This window comes from Gossypium arboreum, chromosome 1, assembly GCF_025698485.1.
Source record: "Gossypium arboreum isolate Shixiya-1 chromosome 1, ASM2569848v2, whole genome shotgun sequence".
Lineage (NCBI taxonomy): Eukaryota > Viridiplantae > Streptophyta > Magnoliopsida > Malvales > Malvaceae > Gossypium > Gossypium arboreum.
This window is the reverse complement of record NC_069070.1, coordinates 52,002,048-52,011,758: the sequence shown is the minus strand read 5'-3', so window position 1 is coordinate 52,011,758 and position 9,711 is coordinate 52,002,048. Positions and strand designations below refer to the sequence as shown.

General features: G+C 34.0%; 1 non-coding gene across 1 annotated transcript; it reads right to left on the bottom strand.

The window, feature by feature from the left end:
- Window positions 1-8,782: 8,782 nt before the first annotated feature.
- Window positions 8,783-8,889, bottom strand: LOC128281868 (small nucleolar RNA R71). The gene has a single exon (XR_008272145.1). It is a non-coding gene; the product is annotated as a small nucleolar RNA R71 (small nucleolar RNA).
- Window positions 8,890-9,711: the final 822 nt, after the last annotated feature.

The window sequence follows — 9,711 nt, the reverse complement described above, 5'->3', positions numbered from 1 at the left end:
TTCTATGTGTTTACCCGTTCTCAGAAATATTTCTATGGCTATTGATCTTCTGAAGAAATTCTTGTTATATGGGAATGTCTTTTAATGAAAGCATTAGTAGTCTGGCTGGTTTATAATTTATATTGCTCTATTTCATCGGGTATTCTATTTCATTTTGTCTGATAAGAATTGATGAGAGAATACATATGATATTATGATTTTGTTTCTTCTACTTGATGCTTCATCTTATATATATGTATGGGAAGATATATTGATCTTGTTATATTTGATTTCAGTGGGATTAAATGATGTTTTCTTCTGGACTTTCTTTCTTTGAAGAATTATCGGGTATTCTCATTTTCTCTATGAGTTTGGTTTTGATTCTCCGTATAGTATCGTATCTTGGGTTTCTTTATTCTGGATTTCTTTATTCTGGATTTCTCTATCTTGGATTTCTTTATTCGGTTTCCTTGTTATCTTTGTTCCATAATTTGTCAATTATGCCTCGTGTTCGAAGTCGTTCTTCATTTCGTGATTTTAGTATTGGGACTTTTAATTTGATCTTGGTAATGTGGTGATTTTAGTATTGGGATTTTTCTAATTTCTATATAAGGATTTGACATCGAAAGGCATAGGTGATAAAAGCGCGAGTTTCATCGGTATGGTGAATTATTTATTTGAAAGATTTCATGTGACAATTATGTCAGGATTATTTTTCTCAAGTCTGATAATAGAATTTCATTTTGTACAGATAAAAGTGTAAATAGTCTGAACGAGAAGTGTATATTTATTAGAAAGAGTTGGATATTAGTTAAAGTCACTACGAATGATAAGGTTTTCGTCTTGTGAAAGCTGAAAAGTTTATTACATGTTGAAAGAGTTCGGATAGATGAGAATATTGGTAACCGAAGCGTCTGAACTAGACTAGTCTACATTGAGTAAAGACTTCCTGACTTTCAGTAATGTACCGTTGTATGAATTGTGATGTGTTTCAAGACAGTGAGGTAATGTGATAGTTTAGAGCATTCGATGTTACATAAAATCTGAGTTGTTAAAGAGGTTAAAGTCGAGCATTGGGATCTATCAAAATTATCCTTGCCAGTGTTGATATTGGGATGGAAATGAGAAGGATTATTCTTGAGGCCATATCAGAATTATTTCCATGGCGGAAAGAGGAAAATGTGATGTATCCTATTGTTAAATGTTTGGCAAGATCTATAAATCATATATGTATTGAATGAATTCCTACTCATCAGATTCATGGAATTTCAGGTCTCTTTGATTGTTGGATTTCTTGGAATTCCGGTCTCCATTAAATCAAGTTGAGATCTAGGTTTTATGTCATGATATCATGGGAAACTGAGAAGGGTTGAAAATTTAAGAACAGTTGAGAGTTGAGATTGTAAGCTTTCAGATCATATGAGAAATTAATGAGATATATTGGAGGCACCGCCCGAGTGAAAGTTCTTCAGCACCGAATATGAAATTGAGTAATCTAAGTGAAGACCACATTTCTGGTAAGATTTTCGGGGACGAAAATCCCTAAAGGGGGGAGAGTTGTAATATCCTGATTTTGGGCCTAGTCAGAATAGTGGTTTCGCGACCACAAAATTTGAGATAGAAATAATTATTTTATGATTATTTTGAGGTCTATGATATGATTTCATGATTGTGTGAAAATTTCGTGAAGAAATTTTATGCATAAAGTGCTTAAATTGAAATTAGGGACTAAATCGAATAATTTGTAAAACTTGCATTCTAGAAGTTTCTAGTATGAAATTGTTTTGAAATATTAATTAGGAGGTCTTAAATAGAAATTTTACCAATTTCTAAGCCTATGGACAAAAATTGGACATGGATGGAATTTTTGGAAAGTTTAGTACTAAGGGCATTTTGGTCATTTAGGGGTAAAATGAATTAAAATACAAAATTAAAAGCCAATTTTGCTCATCTTCAACCCCATGGACGAATATAGCAAGGAGAAACCATGTCTAGGGTTTTTCAAGCTTCCAATCTCGATTGTAAGTCCGTTCTAGCCTCATTTTTAATGATTTTTACGTTTTTGGAGTCTTGGTAGCTCGATTAAGCTTATGCTAGCAATAATTCAACCTAGGGTTCATATTTGGAAAAAAACCCATAAGTGAAATTTGTGTATTTTGGTGTTTTATGATAGAATATGAGATTTTAAATTATGTTAGACAACTTGTGCTACTCGATTTTAAGTGAAAACTAGCAAAAGGGCTTAATCGGTAAAAATACCTAATAGTCATAAGTACATGTTAGAGTGAGAATTTGATGTTTCCATAGAAGGGAAAAATGATCAGCATGTCTTAAAACATAAGAAAATAGGCTGAAGTTTAATTTACGAGCTTTGGGGCAAAAGTGTAAATATGCAAAAGTTTAGGGGCAAAACTGTAATTTTTCCAAAATATGATTTTGGGTCAATCTGAATAATGTGATTCCTAATTAGACTATATTTTAAATGATAGAGCAAGGAAAACTGAAATTAGGGCTAAAATGGAAAAAGACCAAGTCGTGGACGAAATGGTAAAAGTAGCCATTTTCGCATACGAGGTAAGTTTATGTGTAAATAATGTAGCATAATTGTTATTTTTAAGTTATTGATGTTAATTATATGATATGCTGATTTTTTATCATGAAATATTATGCTTTGTGGTTAATGTTGAGTAATATGCAAATTATGTTTACTACTTGATAAATATGAATTGCTACCGAGTATCGGTTCTGATATTCCATGGAAGACGACAAATGCGAGATCGAGGGAAAAATCCTGTTTGAACCTTAGGAATAGATTAGGATACAAGTGACATGTCACTAGGATGTTTGGGCATCCGAACTCGTTGAGTTGAGTCCGAGTTCACTTATGGATGCGAATGTCTGAACTCGTTGAGTTGAGTCCGAGTTCGAGAGATTTAACTAGGCATCCAAGCTCGTTGAGTTGAGTCAGAGTTCACTTATGGATGCAAACGCCCGAGCTCGTTGAGTTGAGTCCGAGTTCACTTATGGGCGGGTTACATGGTAGCTTGGCTACATATGTGGCACTTATGTGCAAACTTTCCATGTATCCGAATTATATTCCGATGTGTTCAACGGGTAAAATTCTACTCAAATGGAGGAATACTCGAGATCAAAGGGACGTATTGGTAAGTGTTGTGAAATGAATACTTTGAACAAGTATGTACTTAACCCTTGGGTTGAAAGCTCGATATAACAACAATATGGTAAGATGATAAATGAAAATGTGATATGAATGTCTCAGTGATGATTATGCAAATGATGTTTTATGTTTGCGTATATAGTTGTGTTACTTGCTATTTGCATGTGAGCTTACTAAGAATTTATGCTTACTCCCTCCTTTTCATTCCTTGTAGTGTTGACAAGCCAGCTCGGAAATCGGGAACGGTCGGAGACACACTCACACTATCCGTATACCATCTTGGCATAATGGCTTGCATATTTTGAGTATGGCATGTATAGCATTATAATCATTTTGTATATATGGTCTTATGATATGGTTATTGAGTGGTATGGAAATGCTTGGTAATGATTAGCCATTGGAATGGCAAATCATGATCATATTTGGTGTTATGTGTGCCAAATTACTAGCTAATCCATGGAAACCATGAAATAGGTAAAATTTACCATAAAATAGATTCAGATAGCAACAGTGATGTGAGTTTGAAAAATCACTAAAAATAGTAGAGATACAATTAGATGATGAATAAAATATGGAATTGAATAATTATGAGTCTATTTTCATATGGATGGAACAAAACAGGTATATGAGTTATATTTTATGAGATGTTTAAATTTTTGTGAAACAGGGCCAGAGCGATTTCTGGATCCCCTGTTCTGACTTTAAAAATTTATCATAAATTGTACAAATATAATTAGAAGTCATTCTTTATATGTACAGATTCCTTATTGAGTCTAGTTTTAAGAGAAACAAACTTCATAGTCATTGAATTTTTTTATAGAGACATATCTGATTCGTAATACACAGATGTCAGAGCAGTCGAACCCTGAAACAGGAGAGATTTTAACTAATAAACTGTACTAATTGGCCCAGCCAAAAATTCTAGAAAAAAATTAGTAAATATATATATGAGTCTAGATTTAGGGAAAATTTACGGATCTTGATTTCGAGTTTCTTAACTCGAGATATGATTTTTCTTGTAACTGTGACGCGAGTAGCTAGAAAGCTGTGAATGTAGAAACAAAAGATTTGAAGTTCTTAATTTGATAAATTATGTTCGGTAACTCCTCAAGCTCGACTCCGGCGACGGTTTTGAGCGTGGGGGCGTTACAGAATGAGCATGTGTGAAAATATCATATGGAAATTTGAATGTTTGTGTGCTTAATTTTGAAAAAAGACCTAATCGAGTAAAAGATAAAAGTTGCCTACTATTTGTTAAAAGTGCCTATCTGATTTGGCTTATTATTTGAGAGGTCCTTATGTGGTTAATATGCCATTTACATGGTTAATGGACACTAATGGCCTTGTGTTTATTGATTTATTAGTTTTATAACAAGGGGCAAAATGGTAAACTAATTATAAAATGAATTATAATTAAAATAAGGTATGAAAATATGCCATTATTCATGTTCTTCAACCGAAGATCACAAGAAAATAAAAGAAAAAGACTACCTAGTGTTCGGCCATTGAAGGATTTGATTGAGGTAGGTATTTTGTTCGGTTTTTGATAATTTTTACGTTTTTGTAATCGTTGCTTTGTATACTATCAAGCCCATGTCTAATTTTTTCATTTTGTTGATGATTTTGAAGTGTGCCATGGATGAATTCATGAGCTTTATGTTGTTATGTGATGAAATATGAAAGTTTGATGTGGGTTTATATGTTTTGTCTTTGGATTTTTGATGATTTTGAGTAAAATGGGCTACATTATGAAATTTGTAAATTAAGGGACTAAAATGTGAAATAAATGAAATGTATGGACTTGTATGAGAGCTATGAAAATTCAGATAAGCTTGTGTACAAGCAAATTATGTGTATTTTGTGATTTTGTGAATTAGGGACTAAAGTGTCAAAATGTAAAAATGTGAGGGCTAGTTTGCAAAATGCCCTAATTGTGTGTATATGGATTGTTTTGAATGAATGTGTGATTGAATAAATTAAATTTGAATTGATTTAGATCGGGAACTAAAGAATACAAAATTAGATCGGGGAAAGTCAAAAGTCATCGAGTAACCGATTTCATCTATCCGAATCCCTACGAGGTAAGTCGATATACAAATAAGCTTGTTTGAATTGAATTATTATTGTTCATATGATATTGAATTTATGAGGAATGAATATTCAAGCTTAATATGTGCTATTCGAGAAAGTATCGATAAAGTTCTGACGTTTGAAAAGCCTCGTATGAACCCTAGGAATAGTTAGGATACATATGTCATGACTTAGGATTTCGTTATGTGATTTTGTGAAAGACCATGTCTGGGACGCTGACATCGACTTCTGTTTTACGTGTAAGACCATGTCTAGGACATTGGCATCGTATTTGATTCCGTGTAAGACCCTGTCTGGGACGTGGCATCGATGTTTGATTACATGTAAGACCACGTCTGGGACGTCGACATTGTATATGCCTTCTGATCTTTCCGCGTATCCTTATGTTTCTGAATGGTTCAAACAGGCATTCTAAGAAAATGAATAACTCTGTGAAATCATATCAGATTCAGGTGTGTTTACTTTGTATATCCTATTTGAGAATGAAAGGCAAGTATTTGAATATGAGATTTGTGTTAGAATTGGTATACAAAGTATAAATGATTTGATGATACTTATTTGCCTTGAATGATATGTTTATTTGTATATGGCTTACTAATCTTTTGAAAGCTTACTTTGTGTGTGTTTGCATTATTTTATAGATCCCAAAGCTACTGTGAGCTAAGGGATCGTCGAGGATCGTACCACACTATCGAACCTTAGTTTGGTACTTTGAAAATGTATATATTAAAGTATGGCATGTATAGGCTAGAAGTTGTGGGATTATGTTTTGTGATGTATATATCTAGCCATGTGATATGAATAGTTTGTGTTTGAACTTATAGTTTGATAATGATATATGATATGTGATGCTAATGTGAAATTGTGGTATGTTTTGGTTGGTTAAAAGAAATGGTCAAAGTTGAGAAGTTTTGGTAAGTTTTGAGCATTTTATTGAATGATGTACTGATCATATGTTTAGATATGATTTTAGTTTAAGTTTTGGTATGAATTAAGATTTGATATGATTGGTAATGTTATAGCATGAATTATGTATGGTTTGATATAGATATTGGCTGAAATGGTTGTGCATATATGCTTGGTTTGGTGCTTGTAGGTTGACCCAAATTGGGGTGGCAAATTGGCTATTCAAATGGCCTATTTTTTCCCACACGGTTAGAGACACGGGTGTGTGTCTCAGCCGTGTGTCCCCTGGGGTACCCTACGAATTAAAGTCAATATATCCTCCAGTTTTCACAAGGCCTAGATACACAGGCGTATCTATTGGTCGTGTGTGGCAACGGGCTGGCACACGGGCATGTGGTCGGCCGTGTGGCGAAGTCAGTATCCTCCTTCATTTTCGCACAGCCTGGAACATGGGCGTGTCTTGTGGCCGTGTGGATAAGTCAGTATGTATGCCCTATTTTGCCACGGCTTAGACACACAGGCATGTCTAAGGCCGTGTGAGGCACACGGCTAATTCACACGGGCGTGTGACCTTTTAAAGGTTGAAAATTTTCTAAGTTTCTGAAACTTTTATTTGTTATCAGGTTGGTCTCGAATGCATGAGTTAGGCTTTGTATGTTTGGTTTAAGTTCTTATTGAATGTGAATAAATGACATTTGCTGTAATGATATGAATATTTGATAATGATTGTTATGATTGTTATTATAAGTTTGGTAATGCCTCTTAACCTATTCCGGTGACGATTACGGGTTAGGGGTGTTACATCAGCCACCAAATTTACCTATAAATAGTACACACCTTTCACCTTTCAAATCTTCCTTTAATCATTCATTCATTAAGCACTCTCTCATTTTCTCTCGTGCTCTCTTCTCCCTATGCCAAGCCACTCCATCTCTCTTTCCATTCTTTAACCAACAAAAGCCTTGTCAAGACCATCTCTTAGCCGGCCATCTTGAGGAACCCCTAGGAAAGGAGAAATGGGTGGATCGAAGAAACACCTCAGCCAGAAAGATCCGAAAGGCTACTAAATTGAATTAGACTTTACTTTTTCCTCCTTGTTTTTTAATTTAAATATGTTTGTTATGTATTTATTGATCTTGCAATCAACAATGATAGCTTTATTATGTTTAGCTAGGATGACTATGTTAATTCAATAATATTTGTTTGAATCATGTTTAACGTGTTTGTGCCTCAGTCAAACATGTTTTCAATTAAAATCAAGATGTATTTTATTCATACGTGATTGGAAGCGTTCAGATTAGCTGATCGATGCTTACCAGACAAGGACCAGTACACACATAATTGAAAAGTGCAATGCTCAATTTAGATCATTAAACCTGACTAAATTAGAGGTTCATAATATCTTTAGTTAGCTCTATTATCTTGCATAGTTTTTAGGTTTTTGTGATTAAAATGTTTCAAACTTTATTGTCCATGTTACCTCGCATAAATACTAAGAAGCCCTTAGTTTAATATGATTAGTAAAATGTATGTTTCACTAAGTAAAAGATCCGAGAGGACTTAATTTGGTTTCCAAACTCATGAAAGATCGAGTTGTCATAGAATGCTTTTCGAACACTGTTAAGCATGTTGAAAATGAATTAAATTGATTAACATGATTATCCTAGCCTATTCATGTTATTGATTGTTGAAATTGTGCTTTTGTTACTATAATCCATTCATACATTTAGATCATTTGCTATTTAGATTTAATTACATAGGGATCATTTTGCATCTAGATAATTTAACTTAATCATCCACCACTCAAAATATACCAAATTGTTAACCTATAAATTTACAAATAATCGATTAACATATACACGCCTTATGGAGACGATAACACATTTTACTTACTTATTACTTGAACGACTATGTACACTTGTACAAAAATCCCGTTACAAGTTTTTGTCCCGGTTGCCAGGGACTGTTACCTTAATCATTCTTTGTGAAATTATTTTTGCAGTTTGGTTTTTATTTAATTTCTAACATTACTAATTTATTATTTATTATTTATTTGTGATTTATTTATTAGATTTTTATAAGCATAGATTGAATATCGATCTATTACCTGTAGACCCTAAAATTGAATGGACATTTAGACAAAGAAGACACGGGAGATTTGCTCAAAAACAAGCCGAGATGGACTTTGGAAATAAAAATGATGGATAAGGTAATGGAGTCAATCATGAGCACAACCAAATCCTTATTGCTAATGATAGGGATCCTGCCATAAGACAATACCCTATGCCACTCTTCAATGGATTAAATCTGGGAATTAGGAGGTTGGATATCGAGGCACCCCAATTCAAATTGAAACTAGTGATGTTTCAAATGCTCCAAATGGTGGGCCAGTTCAGTGGTATGCCCATGAAAGATCCACATCTTCACCTTCAATTATTAATGAAGGTGAGTGATTCGTTTAAGATAACTGGTGTGACTGAAGATGCATTAAGGTTGAAGCTATTCCCGTACTCGTTGCGAGATAAAGCACGAGCTTGGCTAAATTCATTGCCACCAAGTTTAATATCTACTTGGCAAGAATTAGCAAAAAGGTTTTTAGTAAATTATTTTCCATCGATTAAGAATGCAAAGTTTCGAAATGAGATAACTACTTTCCAATAATTGGATGACGAGTCCTTATACAAGGCATGGGAAAGATTTAAGGAATTGCTTCGTAAGTGTCCTCATCATGGGATTCCTTATTGCATCCAGTTTGAGATGTTTTGTAACAGTCTCAATGCACATACAAGATTAATGGTAGATGCTTTTGCAAATGGTGTGATTTTGTCTAAGTCTTATAACGAGGCTTATGATATCATTGAAAGGATCACTAGCAACAATTACCAATGGCTGACAAATTGATTAGTTTTCGGAAGACCAGTAGCTGAAGTGCAAGAAATGGACGCATTGACTTCACTCTCTGCCCAGGTATATTCTATTTCCTCAATGTTAAAACAGTTTACCATTAATGGTTTGAATAATTTTGTAGCTCAATCACCAAGTCAGTATTATGTTGTTTCCTGTGTGTATTGTGGGGATGGCCATTCTTTCGAGAATTTCCCTTTAAACTTCGAGTCTATTTGTTATGCTAGTAATCAGTATCAAAATAGAAGTGGACAAGGACCACAGTCCAACTTCTACAATCTACATGGCAAAGTCATCTAAACTTTCCTAGAGTAACCAAGGAAATGGACCGAACAATCATATGCAATATAGACCTAACCAATCACAAAGGTTTAGTCAAAAAGCTCCAAAATCACCTTAAGTTAAGTCATCAAATAATTTGAAGAAATTGTTGAAGGCATATATGGAAAAAAGTGACACTTTGATCAAAACTCAAGCAGCAACACTGAAAAATCTAAAGAACCAGATGGATTAGTAGACCACAAGGAGCCTTGCCGAGCGACACAGAAATAAGAGGTGCAATTTAAGAAGTTCTTGGATGTTCTAAAGCAATTGCATACTAACATCCTGTTTGTGAAGGCTTTAGAGCAAATGCCCAACTGCATAAAGTTTAA